This window comes from Hylobates moloch, unplaced genomic scaffold (genome assembly GCF_009828535.3).
Source record: "Hylobates moloch isolate HMO894 unplaced genomic scaffold, HMol_V3 SCAFFOLD_4, whole genome shotgun sequence".
Classification (NCBI taxonomy): domain Eukaryota; kingdom Metazoa; phylum Chordata; class Mammalia; order Primates; family Hylobatidae; genus Hylobates; species Hylobates moloch.
The window spans coordinates 113210833-113231985 of NW_026652279.1; the positions used below are offsets into that span (position 1 = coordinate 113210833).

At 39.6% G+C, this 21153-nt stretch overlaps 1 protein-coding gene across 1 annotated transcript in view; it reads left to right on the plus strand.

Annotated features, from left to right (window-relative positions):
- The window catches only part of WDFY2 (WD repeat and FYVE domain containing 2), a 322692-nt gene that overhangs the window by 90271 nt on the left and 211268 nt on the right, over positions 1–21153 (plus strand). Inside the window, exon 2 of the mRNA XM_058437932.1 lies at positions 11665–11931. The gene's annotated coding sequence lies outside the window, so the exon portion shown is untranslated. The remainder of the gene's footprint in view (positions 1–11664; positions 11932–21153) is intronic.

The following is a 21153-nucleotide window of genomic DNA, read 5'->3' on the forward strand; positions in this document are numbered from 1 at the left end:
TAAGTCTTTAATCCATCTTGAATTAATTTTTGTATAAGGTGTAAGGAAGGGATCCAGTTGCAGCTTTCTACATATGGCTAGCCAGTTTTCCCAGCACCATTTATTAAATAGGGAATCCTTTCCCCATTTCTTGTTTTTGTCAGGTTTGTCAAAGATCAGATAGTTGTAGCTATGCGGCATCATTTCTGAGGGCTCTGTTCTGTTCCATTGATCTATGTCTCTGTTGTGGTACCAGTACCATGCTGTTTTGGTTACTGTAGCCTTGTAGTATAGTTTAAAGTCAGGTAGCGTGATGCCTCCAGCTTTGTTCTTTTGGCTTAGGATTGACTTGGCGATGCGGGCTCTTTTTTGGTTCCATATGAACTTTAAAGTAGTTTTTTCCAATTCTGTGAAGAAAGTCATCAGTAGCTTGATGGGGATGGCATTGAATCTATAAATTACCTTGGGCAGTATGGCCATTTTCACGATATTGATTCTTCCAACCCATGAGCATGGAATGTTCTTCCATTTGTTTCTATCCTCTTTGATTTCATTGAGCATTGGTTTGTAGTTCTCCTTGAAGAGGTCCTTCACATCCCTTGTAAGTTGGATTCCTAGGTATTTTATTCTCTTTGAAGCAATTGTGAATGGGAGTTCACTCATGATTTGGCTCTCTGTTTGTCTGTGATTGGTGTACAAGAATGCTTGTGATTTTTGTACATTGATTTTGTATCCTGAGACTTTGCTGAAGTTGCTAATCAGCTTAAGGAGATTTTGGGCTGAGACAATGGGGTTTTCTAGATATACAATCATGTCATCTGCAAACAGGAACAATTTGACTTCCTCTTTTCCTAATTGAATACCCTTTATTTCCTTCTCCTGCCTGATTGCTCTGGCCAGAACTTCCAGCACTATGCTGAATAGGAGCGGTGAGAGAGGGCATCCGTCTTGTGCCAGTTTTCAGAGGGAATGCTTCCAGTTTTTGCCCATTCAGTATGATATTGGCTGTGGGTTTGTCATAGATAGCTCTTATTATTTTGAGATACGTCCCATCAATACCTAATTTATTGAGAGTTTTTAGCATGAAGGGTTGTTGAATTTTGTCAAAGGCCTTTTCTGCATCTATTGAGATAATTAAACTAAAGAGCTTCTGCAAAGCAAAAGAAACTACCATCAGAGTGAACAGGCAGAATGGGAGAAAATTTTTGCAACCTACTCATCTGACAAAGGGCTAATATCCAGAATCTACAATGAACTCAAACAAATTTACAAGAAAAAAACAAACAACCCCATCAAAAAGTGGGCAAAGGACATGAACAGACACTTCTCAAAAGAAGACATTTATGCAGCCAGAAAACACATGAAGAAATGCTCATCATCACTGGCCATCAGAGAAATGCAAATCAAAACCACAGTGAGATACCATCTCACACCAGTTAGAATGGCCATCATTAAAAAATCAGGAAACAACAGGTGCTGGAGAGGATGTGGAGAAATAGGAACACTTTTACACTGTTGGTGGGACTGTAAACTAGTTCAACCATTGTGGAAGTCAGTGTGGCGATTCCTCAGGGATCTAGAACTAGAAATACCATTTGACCCAGCCATCCCATTACTGGGTATATACCCAAAGGACTATAAATCATGCTGCTATAAAGACACATGCACACGTATGTTTATTGCGGCACTATTCACAATAGCAAAGACTTGGAACCAACCCAAATGTCCAACAACGATAGACTGGATTAAGAAAATGTGGCACATATACACCATGGAATACTATGCAGCCATAAAAAATGATGAGTTCATGTCCTTTGTAGGGACATGGATGAAACTGGAAAACATCATTCTCAGTAAACTATCGCAAGGACAAAAAACCAAACACCGCATGTTCTCACTCATAGGTGGGAATTGAACAATGAGAACTCATGGACACAGGAAGGGGAACATCACACTCCGGGGACTGTTGTGGGGTGGGGGGAGGGGGGAGGGACAGCATTAGGAGATACACCTAATGCTAAATGACGAGTTAATGGGTGCAGGAAATCAACATGGCACATGGATACATATGTAACAAACCTGCACATTGTGCACATGTACCCTAAAACCCTAAAGTATAATAAAAAAAAAAAAAAAAGAACTTTCCAGACCAGAGGACCATGAGATGTGTGAATCATCACTTTCCACTACCAAAGATCACACAAAATGCTGGGCATTAACCCTCAAGTTCAGAGAATGCCTTTGTTGCAAGTGGAGAATCCAGTTGACTTGAGTTAGGGTACAGAGACTCAGAACTGGGTGTGGGTGCATGGCCTTTAGCAGTGGGATACCAGAAAAAGGGAAACACAGTCTCTGTCTCAGGCAGTAGTGAACTTGGGGAGGAAGGTGCAGTCTGAGGTATCAAATTGCAAGGGCACAAGAATTAGATTACAATGGAAGTGAAGATCAGAAAGATTCCTGAGACTGTGGTATGCAGAGAAGGGAACTTACTGTGGAGTCCTGTGGTCTGGTCCAAGGACAATTTGAGAGCTGTTTAAGATGTTACTGATTGAAATTCCTCTTCCCTCACCAACTAAAAAACCCTGCTAGAGGCCAGGCGCGGTGGCTCACGCTTATAATCCCAGCACTTTGGGAGGCCGAGGTGGGCGGATCACGAGGTCAGGACATCGAGACCATGGTGAAACCCCGTCTCTACTAAAAATACAAAAAAAATTAGCCGGGCGTGGTGGCGGGCGCCTGTAGTTCCAGGTAGTCGGAGAGGCTGAGGCAGGAGAATGGCGTGAACCCGGGAGGCGGAGCTTGCAGTGATCCGAGATTGCGCCATTGCACTCCAGCCTGGGCGACAGAGCGAGACTCCGTCTCAAAAAAAATAAAAACCCTGCTAGAAGGTTTTCAGTTCTTTCAAAACTGTTCTGAGAGATCTCACTAGAAAGATATGGAGAATATCAGAAACCTTTAAATTTGTTTGGGGGAAGAATAATGCAAAGAAAATTGCATATTTCTATGAAATACAGTTCTAATTCTAGAGAGTAACTTCATTGTCAGCAAATGTTTTGTGGTTTTTATAAACTTCCAAGTAAATAAACTCTTCTGGTGTTATTTATTATTATTGTTATTTTAATTTTTGAGACAGAGTCTCTCTCTGTCACCCAATCTGGAGTGCAGTGGTGCCATCTTGGCTCACTGCAACCTCTGCCTCCCACATTCAAGCGATCCTCCCACATCAGCCTCCCAAGTAGCTGGGATTACAGATGCATGCTGCCACGCCCAGCTAATTTTTGTATCTTTTGTAGAGACAGGGTTTCACCATGTTGCCTAGGCTGATCTCAAACTCCTGGGCTCAAGCAATCCACCTCCCTCAGCCTCCCAAAGTGCTGGGATTATAGATATGAGCCACTGTGCCAAGCCTGTATTATTATTATATACACTTGGCTAAGGTGAGCAATATCTATTTGAGTCCAGGTCTACATTTCTGGAGTAGACAAACCCAAGTAAACAGTTCTGTTGCAGAATTCTTTTCTAAAAGTTTTTAAAGGGCTTTTTTGTTTTGTTTTGTTGGCCTAGATATGCACTTATTCATCTACATAATACCATAATAACTTGTAGACAAAATAATCACTTGGTGACTTTGTCTACAGGAAAACAAATCATGAATAGTTCTGTTTTCATGTTGACACACTCCTGATAAAGGAAAGATATTGGAGACTAGAGTGAAAGCAGCTCAGTTGATACACTAATGTCTCATTCAAAGAAAAGGGAAGCTGGAAAATGTGGACTGTGACTTCATTACATGAATGAAGTATGGTAGTTTAGGGAGATGAGGTGAGGATATTTGCCCTATTTCTCATTGCTATAGCACACACTGGTTCTGGAATCCCAGCAAAGGTCCCTGTAGGTCACCATGCCCTCTCCGACCCACAGGAAGTCACCACCTTTTCTTTGCATCATAAGTTATTTAGCAAACTATTGACAAAAGCAAAAAATTATAAACTTCCATGAAAATTATTTTGAGCTCTGAATGTCTATATCCAAATCAATATTACTTTATTGTACATGATATTCTTAAAAGGTAAAGCTCAGCTGAAGCTTCAACTAGTTGATTATTTGGCATTTTGAGAAGTCAGGGAATACAAGAGACAGCCTCTTGCTTTACACCACTAACCCTGAGACAGCTGCAGCCACTTCCTGGGTGAGGTTTCCTGAGGCCACTCCTTTAGGCCCATGACTGAAACATGATGTCCAGTACCCTGGAAAGGGCGCATGGCTGCACTTTAGCACATCTGCCCAATTCGAATGCTCCTGAAATGTTAACAGCTGCAGCTGGGCCTGCCAAGGGGCTGCTTTAGTGACACAAAAAGCCATTCATTACAGTTCTCAATGCAATTTGTGATGTTTTAGTTCTTCTGTTGTTACTGTTATTCTTGAAGGTTGCTTCTTGTTTGGAGCACTGGTTAAAACGGGGATGTCTTTTCCTTAGACCAAAATTATTTTGTGCACACAGACAGTAGCATATAAGTACACTAAATATTCCTTTGGCACAAATGATCTTCCAGATGGAATGAAAACACCTGAGCTATTCAATACAAACCCACATTTTTCATGTGACATACCACCTCTTATATTTTAGTGTTGTATCCTTCAGACTTCCAGTCTTCATCCTGCTTTAAATGTGAAGATTTTTCTTTAATCCAATTTCTTAATGAAACAAGAAACTGTTAGGGAGATAAAAAGTTTAGCATTTTTAAATGTATGTTCCAGGGATATTGATTTATTCACCTTGTACCCCTTGGTGATACAAATGAAAAAAAGGATATCAGGCTAACTTAGAAGTTAGCAGGGGTTTTCCCTCGTAGGATTCTGTGCAATTAATTAGGACAACAGGGAAGCCTTTCACGAAAGTTGTATCTTTGGGCTTACCCTCACGTTCTTTCATCTTAAAATAATATGTTGGTTTCTAATCTCCCTCACCCCACACACACAATGGTGTGGGTTAAAAGCCAATCAAAAAGCAAAGAGGCTTTCTAATATTCAGATTTTAATGTAACATGATAAATTACATTTCTAATTCAAATTATAGCTTTAATTAAGAGGGGAAATGTCTTTATAAAAGTAAGAGAGGAAATGTCTTTATAAAAATTACCATTTTCAGGCTGAGCACGGTGGCCCATGCCTGTAATCCCAGCACTTTGGGAGGCCGACCACGGGTGGATCACCAGAGGTCAGGAGTTCGAGACCAGCCTGGCCAACATGGCGAAACCCTGTCTCTACTAAAAATACAAAAAAAATAGCTGGGCATGGTGGCACATGCCTGTAGTCCTGGCTACTCAGGAGGCTGAGGCATGAGAATGAGGCACGAGAATCACTTGAACCCGGGCTCAGAGGTTGCAGTGAGCTGAGACCACGCCACTGCACTTCAGCCTGGGCAACAGAGTGACTCCATCTCAAAAAAAAGAAAAAAAAAAGTTACTGTCTTCAAACCACAGTTAATGTTTCGATTAATTTATTTTATCTGTCAAAAATATTATTGAGTTCCTAATAGCATCTTAGCAATATGATACATTTTATACTTCTTTTGAGCCCAGCATAAAATGGGGATCTGTTGATGAGGGTCTTGTTAACTAGTGGGAGAAATCATGTATGAAGACATCATTACCAAGCTCTTCTTTGGCATTATAGCAGAAGCTGTGGAGCCTTCTGAAGGACTTTGGTGCTCACTTCTCCAGCTACTGGGAGTGATGGTGACTGAGTACCTTCAGTGAAGTCCTTCTCCCAGAATTGCCCTCAGTGAAAGATTGCCACCTTGCCCAAGGTCATGCTGCCCCCATGAAAGCAGCCTATATCAATGACTGGTCGGTTAGGGACAGGGCATAGAGGCCCCAGGCCCTTGCCTTAAGGCAGAGTAACTCAGAGGGGTCATTCTAGCTCTGAGCACATGGGGGATCACTTGACCAGCTCAACTCCTTCCTCCGCCCAACCCTAAGTCCTTCACTCCCCTATAGGTATTTACCCCAAGGGCACTCCCCATTGTGTTTCTTGCAAACAAATCTCTGTCAGGGTCTGGTTTCTGGGAGGGACCCAGCCACAGTAGCCTTAAATACTTATATAATAGAATTTGGAGGCCCAGGTTTTGTCTTGCTCTGGCCACCATGTTAAGTTACCTCTCTCAGCTTCATTTAGAACTAAAGGTTAGACTAGATCCCCAAAGTAACTTACATCTCTAAAAGTCTATGATGTGTCACAACAAGCACTCGATCTTGATTGCTCTTCTAAAAATCATAACTATTATCAATGGAAAAGAATGTGTAATCAAAATTCAATGACTTGATGGCCGGGCATGGCAGCTCATGCCTGTAATCTCAATGCTTTGGGAGACCAAGGTGGGAGGATCACTTGAAGCCAGGAGTTCAAGACCAGCCTGGGCAACATAGTGAAACCCCCATCTATTAAAAAAAAAAAAAAAAAGGCCAAAAAATTCAGTAACTTGGATTCAGTTACTAGTGTGTCTGGCAATACAAAATAGATTTTCCCACAAAAATCCAAATATCCCTTTTACAAAACAAGGTACTACTGTAAGTCATCATATTCTGAGTTTAATTCCACAGCTTTCAGCTCCTTTCTTTTCTCTGAAAGGTTCGTAGGTGCAGAGGTAAAACCACTCAATATCTCATTTCCATTTGGAATATGACCAATGGTCTCATAGATGGTTGGTTAAATCCATCTGGAATCAGATATTTCAGAATCAAATAATACTGTATCAGTATTCTTAAGTGGTGAATTTTAAAAGAAAGGAGGGACTCTTTTATAACAATTTAACAAAGATAATATGAAAAAAATTGTGACCAGTTAGGAAATGAAATACACATATATGAGCTACGATATCACTAATTATGATACATGACTCCACTACTTAAGGCTTCACATCCTTTGTGTCTGGTTTTATCCTCTTGCTTTTTCTGATGTAGATGTGTTAAAGCCATCTCAGTGCTTGCATCAGCCCTCTCCTTCTTGGTAGGTAGCTTAAGAGAACTTAAACTTCCTCTGAAAGAGGCGTATTGTCAGCTACCGCCACCAGCACCAGGTCATTCTTGCTAGGATAAAGTGGGGCTTTTCTTTGTTATCATTGTTGTGTTTTTGTTTTTACAGTGATGAGAAAGAATCTTGGTCCCTGTCCTACAGAGGCAAAGACAAACGGGAAAATATGTTCTCTCCTTTGTTTCTTTGCATATGCTGTTCCCTCTGCCTGGAATATTTCTCCACCGTTTTTTCATCTGGTTAATTCTTTTTTTTTTTTTGAGATGGAGTCTCGCTCTGTCATTCAGGCTGGAGTGCAACGGCACGATCTCAGCTCATTGCAACCTCCGCTTCCCGGGTTCAAGCAATTCTCCCTCCTCAGCCTCCCGAGTAGCTGGGATTACAGGTGCCCACCACCACACCCAGCTATTTTTGTATTTTTAGTAGAGATGCGGTTTCACCGGGTTGGCTGCTCTCGAACTCCTGACCTCAAGTGATCTGCTTGTTTCAGCCTCCCAAAGTTCTGGGATTACAGACTTGAGCCACTGTGCTTGGCCCTTCTGGTTAATTCTTACCATTTTTCACATCCTTAAAACTCTCAACTTTAACATGATATCCCCACAGAAAAGCTTTCTGATGCCCCAGCATCGGTTAGGAGGCTTCCACAGTCTCCCACAGATTCCTGTCATGTTCTTAGCAGACAGTCATTTGTCTGTCTCCTTGCTCTGACTAAGCTAAGCAACTTAAGGCCAGGATGGCAGACCTCAGCTTTGTAGCCTTAGTACCTAGCACTTAGGTGTCTGCTACATAATCTGTGCTAAATATGGGGTAGTTAAATTAATGATGATGAAAAAACCTGGTAATCTTTACAAGCCAAGAGGACTCTTTTCAAACAGCCATGCCATTGCTCTAACAAGCAAAGATGTGTACTGTACTGAAATCGTCATTTAAAAATGGCATAATAAGACAAATTTTATTAAATCCCTTTTTCCCTCTTCCTGGGTACTAAATTGTTGTGGAAGTTACAAAAAAGAACATAACTAAGTTAAATAGTGAGAAATTAAAATAAAATGTCATGTTATCTCAATGAGGTAACCATGGAGCTAGTAACACTAGTCCAAAAAGCCTAACAGACAACAGCCAGGCTGGAGTCATTTTTACACAGCAGCACTGATTTTACTCCTTTATAGAACTGTGGGGGAGAAAGATTAATTCCTCCACATTAGAAGTATTTTACAGAATACCTTTTAAAACGATAAAGACATTGTCTCTGGTTGTTATGGAGAAACAATAGATGTTAATCAAAGTTAAGTGAGTGGTTTTGGTTAATGCTGGGGGATTTACTGCTATGATAATCCAGGCTATGGTTTAGGATTACCTGAGAGTCAGGTGTGTGGGCTTTCGTAGGATCACGTTACCATATCAACCTTCAGTAAGCAGGGAAGGAAGACTTTAGTAAGAATGTGTAAAAATGGTCCCTCCCCAGGAAAAGGGTTTCAGCTTTTCTTTCTGCTTTACCTCCCACTCTGATGATCTTTGGTATACTCACCACCCACGGGTGTCTGCAGCTCCCTCTCCCATCACACATACAGCCTCATCTCCACCCAGCCAGGGGCCTCGTGCTTTCTCCCGAGCCTGTTAGACCTGGAGCCAGTGAGGCCATAACCATGAGGGTAAAAATGGCCCAGAAAGTTGAACTTGTGATCGTAGGCAGGGCTATCAGTATTTTAATAGATAAAATCTTAATCCAAGAAAACAAATTCCTGATTTTCAAAGTTTCAGGCATCAACAAGCAAGCAGTGGAAGGGGTCTTGGGGCCTTGCCCATGGCAGCTGTCTGCCCCACCGATGTAGACGGCTGATGTGCCTTAGATTTTAGGTCCTTTTCTTTTTTTTTCTTTTTCCATTTTTTAAAAATGTCTCTTCCTCCGTAAAAATTTTCCTAGTGTTGTGGCCCCTTAAAAAATTACTATCAGCTGGTTGTGGTGGCTCACGCCTGTAATCTGGGAGGCCAAAGCCAGTGGATCATGAGGTCAGGAGTTCAAGACCAGCTTGGCCAAGATGGTGAAACCCCATCTCTACTAAAAATACAAAAATTAGCCAGGTCTGGGGGTGGATGCCTGTAATCCTAGCTACTCGGGAGGCTGAGGCAGAGAATTGCTTGAAACGGTGAGGCAGAGTTTGCAGTGAGCTAAGATCATGCCACTGAACTCCAGCCTGGGCGACACAGCAAGATTCTGTCTCAAAAAAAAAACAAAACAAAAACAAAAACAAAAAACTACAATCACGTGTACTGCTTTGAGGAAAATCCACGATTATGAAAACCTCAGGGTAATGTTTCATCCCAACGTTTCATATTATCTGAAATTATCAAAACTTAATATGGTTACAACCTCCTGCTCCCCAAATCTGATAAGAGAGAAAAAAGTTTTGAAGTTAACAGTCTTTCCCCAGCTAATATCATTCTGGAAAAAAAAAAAAATCAGCATTCAATCAAGTTTAGACAAGATTTTTTTGGTTGTTGTTTAAGATTGCTGCGATGGTTTCATATTAGACTCCCTTGCCCCTTTCCAAATTGTTTATAATCACCCCTCCTTCCCCAGGGGTTTTAGAATGAATCATCAACTTTCCTTTTTCAACTACACTATTAAATTAGGATACAGCCTGGAACCTAACATTTGTTCTTACAAGCATTTCTTTCATGTCATCAGCTGTAATAGAAACCAGAAATTCAGTAGGCGGGCCTCATCTCCAACAATGCAGAAGCAGGACATCCAGGCCCGCACATCTGCCGTTGTACACCATTTAAATACACTTCAGAATCATTGTTAAGGGTTGGAGAATTAGTGCTAACATAGAAAAAGCTAAATTAAATGCATATGAAAATTCCTAATTTATTTTAATTCAGAAGCAACACATGTCATTTATATTGAGTAAAAAGTTCAAAACAACTTCCTCCTCTGAATGTCAATCTTATGTCCAATGCCTTTAAAAGACATCCACATGTTAAACAGTGATTTTCAAAATCCAGCTTCAAGAAATTAAAGATGCTTTTAATCCTTTTTTTTTTCTTTTTTTGAGACAGAGTTTCACTCTTGCCACCCAGGCTGGAGTGCAGTGGCACAATCTTGGCTCACTGCACTGAACCTCTGCCTCTCAGTTTCAAGCGATTCTCCTGCCTCAGCCTCCCAAATAGCTGGGAATACAGGCACCCACCACCATGCCCAGCTAATTTTTTTGTATTTTTAGTAGAGATGGGGTTTCATCATATTGGCTAGACTGGTCTCCAACTCGTGACCTCAGGTGATCTGCTCGCCTTGGCATCTGTAAAAATCCATGGTTATAATAACAGCTGCCATTTAGTGGCATATTATGAAAACCAAACCTTTACCAAAAGATATAACTGAGAGGTAAAAGCACCTAGCATCATTCGTGAATTCATCCATTCCACAAATAATGCTCTCACTCTGCCACTATGCTAGGGACTAGGGATGTAGCAGTGGACACAGTACCAAAACTCTTGTCATGTGGAGCTTTTATTACAGGGAGGGTGAGGTGAGAGAGATTATAAATAAAATATATCAATAAATATACAGTAAATTAGATGGTGAAATGCTATAGAGAAAATAGAGGTGGGAAGAAAACTACTGAGTGATGGGGGTGGGGAGGAAGTTACAACTTTTAAGTAGGGTGGTCAGGGAAGGTGGTATTTGAGTAAGCCCTGCAGGAGATGTGACTTTGAAGGAGAGGAGGATTCCAGGCAGAGGAGACCATAAGTACCAAGGTCCTAAGGCAGGAATGCCTGGCAAGTTAAATGACAGCAGAGTCCAGTGTGCAGAATGAGTAACGGGGAGGGAGTTAAGAGATAAAGTCATAGAAGGTGCCGAGGAGGGGGATGAGCAGGTTATATAAGCTTTGTAGAGCATTATCAAGACGTTGGTTTTTACTTTGAATGCGGTGGGAAGATTCTGAACAGAGAAGTGACATGATCGAACTTAATCCTCTAGAAGATTATTTTGGCTACTGTGTTGCAAATAGATTTCAGAAAGGCAAGAATGGAAGCAGGTAGATACTAGGTGCTCCAGAAACACTTGCTTATTGTAAATTGTATTTTTACATTAAGTTCTCTCTCCTTTTTTTTTTTAACTTACTCTACCTTTAAACAAATTTCTTTATTTTCTTATTCTCCACGTATTTGGGGTGCAATATATTCACATTTGGAAGCAATACAGTTGCATTTCTTTAAAACATGGAATAAGTTTCAGATTTTTCACCATCAGGTCAAACTGGTCTCTCACTTGACGTTTCATTTTCTTTTCCCTAATTTGGGCAAAAGGTTAAAAATAGTTTATTCTTCCTGAGCAGAGACAACTGCAAATCAACAGAATTACATAGCAGTAGCCATAACACTAATGGCCAATAACTTTTGAGTGTTCTACATACACGAGGCACAGTGCTAGGTGTTCAGCAATGAATTAGCTCCTTTAATCTTCACAGTGACTTGCTGAGGTTGGTACTATTTATCATTCCCATTTTCACAGACAAGGAAGAGAAAAGTTAAAGAACTACTTGAGGTTACCTAGCTGGCACAGGGCCAGGCAAAGATTGGAACAAAGCCTGTGGAGCTCAGAACCTGTGCAGTTGACTGTCACATTATATTACTCTTACCTCCCAGCGACCTACAGTAAGGTCCCCACCAAGAGACTGAGGAGAGAGGGAAGACTTCAGGAAACTTGGACTGGAGAGTACGCTGAAAAATGAGTCTGGTCCACATGATGTTATCGTGGTCCGTATCTGGAGGAATGATATGTTAACAGAAGGGACTGGAATGAAAAGACGAAAAGAGTCGAGACCACAGGATAACATATATCTGGGTCTTCCCAGCATTGCCCAGGGAATAGAGAGCTGCATTCATTGACCAGGAGTACCCCGATCATGCAGAGTAAGTATACTCTATTGCAGAATGGGATAGCACATTAGGTTTTTCTGCAGAGTGAATAAAATACACCTCTAATCCCCCTGTGCGGGGTTAATGAACAAATGGCATTTCTGTTTATAAATCAGCCTTTTGTGAGTTTGGTTTGCTTGAATCAGCACCTCCCCCTTCCCTACAACCCCCTCTCCCCCTCAATCACCTACTATTCCTCTCCCATCTGCCTCCACTGCCCAGAGCTTCATCAGTCCCTCCATTTCCCCCGACCTCTGGGCTGAACTATAGTGACTACGAAAGCTGCCGGCTTGCACCAGCTAGCTAGCTTGCCAGCTTTACTCACCACCATTCTGAGCGGCTGTTCTGAGTTGTTTACAGCATAATACAAATTTATCTGGGGAACGGCTTTTAAGTTATTTTTGTGCCGTGGTTTTGATTTATTTAAGCTTCTCCCAACTAATTGAAGAAGCTTAGTACATTTTGGTAAAGAAATTTGATTTGTCATTTTGCGCTCTTGATCTGTTGCCTCCCAGGAATGTGTGGTTCCTATCTTATTTGCCATCTGACGCAGGGGAAAGCTTAGGTGGTGGACATTTATATTTTGTGCAGTTAATGTGGCATGGATTCTAGATTTATCTTTTGCTGTAACTTGGTGAGAAAATGCATTTGGAGTTTAAATAAACTGGTAACTGACAATATTGGAAAAGTACCAGAGTTTTTTCATCTGCTTCTCTCTCTGTTTTTGAACAGACTCCCAGACTCCTTCTCAGGTCTTAGCCTTCCATTTGATTCCTTAAAAATACTTAGCACACTGTTTTGTTCACATAGATATATTTTTGTATATATTGCATCTATTTCGTATATCTATCTCCCCGTGTGTGTGTGTGTGTATATTATATAGGTATATACTTTTAAAATTTGTTTGTTTTTAAAACTCTGCTCTAACAGAATATAGCAGTCGCTTACAGGGAGAAGAACGTGGTGGCCAGGGAGAAGGGTGAAAGGAGATTTTATTTCATTGTTTATACTATTAATATTTTGACTTTTTGAAATTTGCACGATATTTGTAAACTAGCTACTCAAGTTCACTAGTTGATTTACTTTCAAAATAAAACTACTTCAGATTGAAAGAAATTAATTTTCTCCTTATGCAGGATCAAAAGCACCATATCATTTATGAATAAGAACTTGTTTTTTTTAAAAAAATAGAATGATAGGCTGAGCACAGTGGCTTATTCTGGAATCCCAACACTTTGGGAGGCTGAGGCAGGAGGATCACTTCAGCCCAGGAGTTCAAGGCCAGCCTGGTCAATATAACAAAACCTCATCTTCAAACAAAAAAAATTTTTAATTAGCTGGGAGGCTGAGGTGGGAGGATCACTTGAACACAGACGTTTGAGGCTGCAGTGAGTTATGATTATGCCTCTGCACTCCAGCTTGGGGGACAGAGTAAGATTTTATCTCAAAAAAATAAATAAAAGAATGAACTGAACATGAAATGTGGTAGGCCTGTGCAAAGAATCTACAAATCCTGACCAAGAGTCATAAAGACATAAATAAATGGAAGGATAAACTCTGTTTCTGGATATTTTAATATTATAAAAAGTAAGTTCTTCCTAAATTCAAATATAAATTAAATGGTATCTCAGAGAAAATCCCCCCAAAAATCTGGGAGGTGGAGGAAAAGAGGAAATGTGCCAAAATTTCTATTTAAAAAATATGGAAAGATAAATATGTAAGAATAATGGACATTTTGACGAAGAAGAGTATAGTTAAACATAAAATATAATTTTAAAAAATATAAAGAAGAGATAAATCATATCAGATATCAAAATGCATTATAATTACTTTAATTAAAAGTATTATACAGATATAGAACTCACAGACAAAACAAGCATTAGAATAAAAAGTCCAGAACTGGTTTTAATATATTGAAGAATTTTGATATATTAAAGACACCATTTCACTTGAGGAGATAAAGGAATGAATTGTTTTGTAAATGTTGGAATTGCCAAATAATGGAAAAAAATAAAATTAGAGTCCCATCTCAGAGCTATAATCAAAAGTTTAGTAGGTTAAATGTTTAAATACAAATTTTTAAAAATGAATCCATAAATTACTGAGAGAAAGTATAATTTCCTCTTAGATCATTCATCTTAGATCTTGGGTACAGAATGTTTTTTTTTAAGCAATGCAACATAGGTAGAATTATAAATAAAAAATGTTATACATTTGACTACTTTAAAACTCTTTGTGCCATGAAAATGAAATTTAAAATTAAGAAAAATTGGAGAAAAACTCATTAGATCATATGTAATTTTACATATATGATAAATATGTCGACAGAGCTCTTAAAACTCAATAAGAGAAATATTAGAATTCAATATTTTATGTTCAGAGGACATGAATAGGCAGTTCACAAAAAAAGCAATATGCATAGCCAATAAGCATTTTATTAAAAAATTCAGGCTTATTAGAAATCAAAGAAATGCACCCAAAACCAAGATCTTGCTTTTCATCTATTTCATTAGCAAAGATGAAAAATAATTACATATTCAGGGTAACAAGGGTGTGGGGAAAGGGTATTCTCAACTACTGCTGGTGGGAATATAAATGAAAACAATTTAGCAATGAGTGTTTTTAAAAATCTTAAATATGTACATACTCTTGGATCTATAAATCCCACGTCTAAGAATTTGTTCTACGGAAATAACCAGCTAAGTGTACACAGATTTATTCACAGGGATGTCCACTGATACACTGTTTATATAAATAAAAAAAGCTAACATTAAAACATACAATATGTTTAAAAGCAAGTTATTGACAAAATAAGTTATGATGTATCCATACTATAAAATATCATGCTTTTTTTTTTTTTTTTTTTTTTAGACAGTGTCTTGCTCTGTCACCCAGGCTGGAGTGCAGTGGTGCAAACATGGCTCACTGTGGTCTCCACCTTTTTCTTTTTTTTCTTTTCTTTCTAATTTTTTAATATATTTTAAGTTCTAGGGTACCTGTGCAGAACGTGCAGGTTTGTTACATAGGTATGTATGTGTCATGGTAGTTTGCTGCACCCATCAACCCATCATCTACATTAGGTATTTCTCCTAATGCTATCTGTCCCCCGACTCCCCACCACCCGACAGGCCCCAGTGTGTGATGTTCCCCACCCTGTGTCCATGTGTTCTCATTGTTCAACTCCCACTTATAAGTGAGAACATGCAGTGTTTGGTTTTCTGTTCTTGTATTAGTTTGCCGAGAATGATGATTTCCAGCTTCATCCATGTCCCTGCAAAGGACATGAACTCATCCTTTTTTATGGCTGCATAGTATTCCATAGTGTATATGTACCATGATTTCTTTAACCAGTCTATCATTGATGGACATTTGGGTTGGTTCCAAGTCTTTGCTATTGTGAACAGTGCCACAGTAAACATACGTGTGCATGTGTTTTTATAGTAGAATGATTTATAATCGTTTGGGTATATACCCAGTAATGGGATCACTGGGTCAAATGGTATTTCTGGTTCTAGATCCTTGAGGAATCACCACACTGTCTTCCACAATGGTTGAACTAATTTACACTCCCACCAGCAGTGTAGAAGCGTTCCTATTTCTCCACATCCACTCCAGCATCTGTTGTTTCCTGACTTTTTAATGATCGCCATTCTAACTGGTGTGAGACGGTATCTCATTGTGGTTTTGATTTGCATTTCTCTGAATACCAGTGATAATGACCGTTTTTTTATATGTCTGTTGGCTGCATAAATGTTTTCTTTTGAGAAGTGTCTGTTCATATCCTTTGCCCACTTTTTGATGGAGTTGTTTTTTTCTTGTAAATTTGTTTGAGTTCTTTGTAGATTCTGAATATTAGCCCTTTGTCAGATGGATAGATTGCAAAAACTTTCTCCCATTCTGTAGGTTGCGTGTTCACTCTGATGATAGTTTCTTTTGCTGTGCAGAAGCTCTTTAGTTTAATTAGATCCCATTTGTCAATTGTGACTTTGGTTGCCATTGCTTTTGGTGTTTTAGTCATGAAGTCTTTGTCCATGCCTATGTCCTGAATGGTATTGCCTAGGTTTTCTTCTAGGGTTTTTGTGGAGTTAGGTCTCACGCTCAAGTCTTTAATCCATCATGTGTTAATTTTTGTATAAGGTATAAGGAAGGGATCCAGTTTCAGCTTTCTGCATATGGCTAGCCAGTTTTCTCAACATCATTTATTAAATAGAGAATCCTTTCCCCATTGCCTATTTTTGTCAGGTTTGTCAAAGATCAGATGGTTGTAGATGTGTGGTGTTATTTCTGAGGCCTCTGTTCTGTTCCATTGGTCTATATCTCTGTTTTGGTACCAGTACCATGCTGTTTTGTTTACTGTAGCCTTGTAGTATAGTTTGAAGTCAGGTAGTGTAATGCCTCCAGCTTTGTTCTTTTTGCTTAGGATTGTCTTGACTATCTGGGCTCTTTTTTGGTTCCATATGAAATTTAAAGTAGTTTTTCCCAATTCTGTGAAGAAAGTCAATGGTAGTTTGGTGGGGATAGCATTGAATCTGTAAATCACTTTGGGCAGTGTGGCCATTTTCACAGTATTGATTCTTTGTGAAAGGAAAATCAATATCCATGACATTGCAGAGTCTTGCACTATCGCCCAGGCTGGAGTGCAGTGGCATGATTTTGGCTCACTGTAACCTCTGCCTCCTGGGTTCAAGTGATTCTCCTGCCTTAGCCTCCTGAGTAGCTGTGATTACAGCCGCCTGCCACTACACCCAGCTACTTTTTGTATTTTTAGTAGAGATGGGGTTTCACTATGTTGGTCAGGCTGTTCTTGAACTCCTGACCTCTTGATTTTCCCGCCTTGGCCTCCCAAAGTGCTGGGGTTTTAAGTGTGAGCCACCGTGCCTGGTCAAGTCTCCACCTTAATGCATCTATTAAATAATATTTTAATGGTGTGCTTGTGCCATGGACTATATTTATTATGTATTGGTAAGTTAAATTATAACATGGGAAATATAGTTAAAAAATTATAAATTCTATATGCATTATTTTGGCAAAAGTATGAAAACAAATAAATCACCATAATATGTGGCGTATGAATTATTAATAATTTTTCTTTTTCATTTATCTTATTTACATCTTTCTATAATTATGTAGTAAAAATGGCTTTCGGCAGGGTGCAGAGGTTCATGTCTGTAATCCCAGCACTTTGAGAGGCCAAGGCAGACAGATCGCTTGAGCTCAGGAGGTCAAGGCCAGCCTGGGCCACATAATGAAACCTTGTCTTCATAAAAATACAAAAATAAAATTAGCCAGGAGTGGTGGCACACACCTGTAGTCCCAGCTATTCAGGAGGCTGCGGTGGGAGAATCGCCTGAACATGGGGAGATAGAGGCTGCAGTGAGCCATGATAGTGCCACTGCAACTCCAGCCTGAGCAACAGAATGAGAGCCTGTCCCAAAAAAAAAAAAAAAAAAAAAAAAAAACTTTCAACAGGAACGACAAAATTCAAAGCCTGAAAAGGAAATAATGGAGAAATAACCATCAAAAAATAAGAGAATCCTGAAGACCGATCCTCTTTGTAACTGAATCTCTGAATGTAAGTTAGGCTATGTTGGACTTTGCCAAACGCTGAGCTACAGCTACCCAAGCGGCATAAGGGAAAAGTCTGAATATTCTTTGCAAATTCCTACCTCCACAGCACTATTTAAAAATCTAACTAATTTTTATTACATAATTGTAGAAAGACGTAAATAAGATAAATTAAAATAAATCATTAACCACATATCGGTGATTTATTTACTTCTATACTTTTGCAAAAATAATGTTTTTAGAATTTATAAATTTTTGAATTATATTTTTCATTTTATAATTTAACTTACCAATATATAATAAATATAGTCCATGTCAATAAGCACACCATTAAAATATTATTTAACAGATGCATGAAAGTGGAGACTGCAGTGAGCTGTGTTTACACCACTGCACTCCAGCCTGGGTGATAGAGCAAGGCCCTGTCTCAGAAAAAAAAAAAAAAAAAGATGAGTGATATTTTATAGTATGGATACATCATAACTTATTTCATCAATAACTTGCTACTAAACATACTGTTAATGTTTTAATGTTATCTTTTTTTAAGTTGTTATAAAGAATCTCAAAAAGTGAAGCCTGAATGTTTTGATGATGGAAACAAATTAGTAGAAATGATCTATGATCTAGGAATTGTTATGTGTATAATAAATCAATTCAAAATCAAAAGCCTATATTTTAGATGCAGCCACAGAATCCATACTGAGGAATTCTTAAGGAGCTCTGCTGAAGTGGCAAACTCATTTTATTTACTCTTCATTTTTTCCAACTATACCCTGCCTGAAGCTGGGCTCCCTGTTGTTATACATCCTTAAGAAACAAAAATAAATTCTAGCATAATGGGATCAAAACTTGGTAGTCTCTTATGGTAATGAATTCAGAGATCAGTTATAATGAGCAAAGAGACTACTTCCTGTGACAGCCAAAATCATATGGTACCAAACAGACCTAAGATATTTCTCTTCCACGAATGTATGTGTGATATATGCGAAGTGCATACAGCAAGCCCTGGGAGTGTCTGATCATGTATTCTATATTTTGAGCATTATCCACCATGTTTGCTTTTTTTACACTGTGGCATAACCTACACAAAATGTAGAGAAATCTGTATCATTTGATTATTGATTACTTGAATATGCTGTTAATGAGGTCTTCTAGTGTCTTAGGTTGGGTTTCCCAAGAAGTAGATTCTGAGACAGAGAGTCGTGTGCACGAGTCTATTGAGAAAACACTTGTGAGGGCATGAGGAAGTAGGACAGCAGCAGAGTTTGGCCTGAGGTGACCTCTTGGGGAGGGGCGCTCAGGAGGTGGGATAGCTCATTTAGGTTGTCTGGAACTGAGTCAAGAGGACTGGATCTTTGCATCTCCCACTCCTGTTGCAGCCACCTCCTCACCCTTGTGGATAGGAGACCTTGGGAGAGGCCACTTCCCTCACTGAAGGCAAGTCTTTGGGAGGCCTCAGTTGTAACCTGTCAGCAGCCAACACTCTCTGCACCAGAGAGTATGAGGGTCTCCAGCCTGAAGGGGGGCTCTGGGCTGGGTGCTATGCAATGGACCAAATGTTTGTATTCTTCCAAAATGTATATGTTGAAACCCTAATCCTCAATGTGATGGTATTTGGAAATGAGGCTTTGAAAGGTAATTAGGTTTAAATGAAATTATGAGGGTGAAGCCCATGTGACGAGATTAATGCCCTTATAAAAAGAGGAGGAGACAAGAGCACTCTCTCTCTCTCTCTCTCTCTCTGCACTCGTGCACCAAGGAAAGGCCTTGTGAGGACATAACCAGGAAAAGAGTCCTCACCAGAACCTGACCATACCGGCACCCTGATCTCAAACTTCCAGCTTCCAGAACCATGAGAAATCAATGTTTGTTGTTTTAGCCACCCAGTCTATAGAAATTTGTTATAGCCACCCTAGCTGACTATCACATTGGACATCACAGCAAACACTACAACCAGTAAGTCTCTGCTTGTATTAACTGGAACATTTCCAAAGCCTGTCCTACTCAGGATAAATGCACAAAAGAAAAATTAGTAGTTGACGGCAGAATTCTTAAGACAGCGATTTTGCATTTTTTACCAAGTAATACTTATTTAACTTCTAGGGCAGTAAAGTAAGAAAAATCATTACTCTCCACCTCCTGCCATTACGAATTTAGGAAATGTAGAAAGGTATTCTGTTAATAAATATGTGAACTTGCTGTTGAAGAGAAAATGTTTATGTTATATCTGTTTCCCTGTGTTTTTGCCACGGCAAGATTCTGTCCTGTAATTTATAAAGCACAGAAGTTTATTTTTCACAATTCCAGAGGCTGAGAAGTCCAAGATGAAGGCTCTGGTGGGTTTTGGTGTCTGGTAAGGGGCAGGTTCTCTGCTTCCAAGACTGTGCCCTGTTGCTGCATCTTCTGAAGGGAAGGACAAGAGGGCCAAAGGCTACATGAAGCCTCTTTTATGAGTCCCTTAATTCCATTCTTGAGGGAGGAGCCTTTATAGACTAATCATCTTTTAAAGGCACCAACTCTTAATGCCATCACATGAGCCATTATGTTTCAACACCCGAATTTTGGAGGGGACAGAGTCAAACTATAGCAGTCCTTTTGCATTTTGTTCAGGATATCAAAAAGGCCACTTACGTTTCATAGTAAATAGTGAAAAAGCTTGCATTCAAGCTTTATCTTGAAAAATGCAATACAAACTGTGAAATCATATGTATTATACTTCATATGTAACAAAATGTAAGCTATAATGGTATCTATATACTTACTGTTAGAACTAAGAATAAATGGATTGGAATTTGGGGATGTAATTTTTCCAACGAAATTTTATAATAGCCCAAATGACATTCTTCACTTTATATTTTATTTGTACAGCATGATAGTGAAGATGGACATTTTGACAAAAACATTTGAGGATTTTATGAACTTTTCCCGGGGCCTCTCAATCCTTTAATTTTGAACTCATTATTTTTGGAAACATCTCTGCTGTCATTATCCTCCTTGATGTTTCTCTAGTTGTAGACATGTTCACTTTGACACCTAAGAGGCATGCCAGTATTAAAAATGTGTCCAAAACAGAACCCTCGATTCTGTTTTCCTTGCATTTTCTTCCCACCTTCACTCTATCTTCTCTTCTCCTCCAGTTGCTCAAGACAAATATCTAGGAATTATGATTTATTTCTTTTTTTCTCTCATACGCTATATCCACCAGCAAGTCCAGTTGGCTCCACATGCTTGAGCTCACCACTTCTCACCAGCTCCACCGCTACCTCCAAGTAAGTGCCAGCCACCCTCAGCCATTGCCTGAACTACTTTAGTGGCTTCCTAAATTGGCCCCAGCTTCTACTCTATTTCCCTACAATCCACTCTCCATAGAGCTGCCAGAGTGATTTTTTTTTTTTTTTTTTTTTTTTTGAGACGGAGTCTCGCTCTGTCGCCCAGGCTGGAGTGCAGTGGCGCAATCTCGGCTCACTGCAAGCTCCGCCTCCCGGGTTCACGCCATTCTCCTGCCTCAGCCTCTCCGAGTAGCTGGGACTACAGGCGCCCGCCACCGCGCCCGGCTAATTTTTTGTATTTTTAGTAGAGACGGGGTTTCATTGTGGTCTCGATCTCCTGACCTCGTGATCCGCCCGCCTCGGCCTCCCAAAGTGCTGGGAT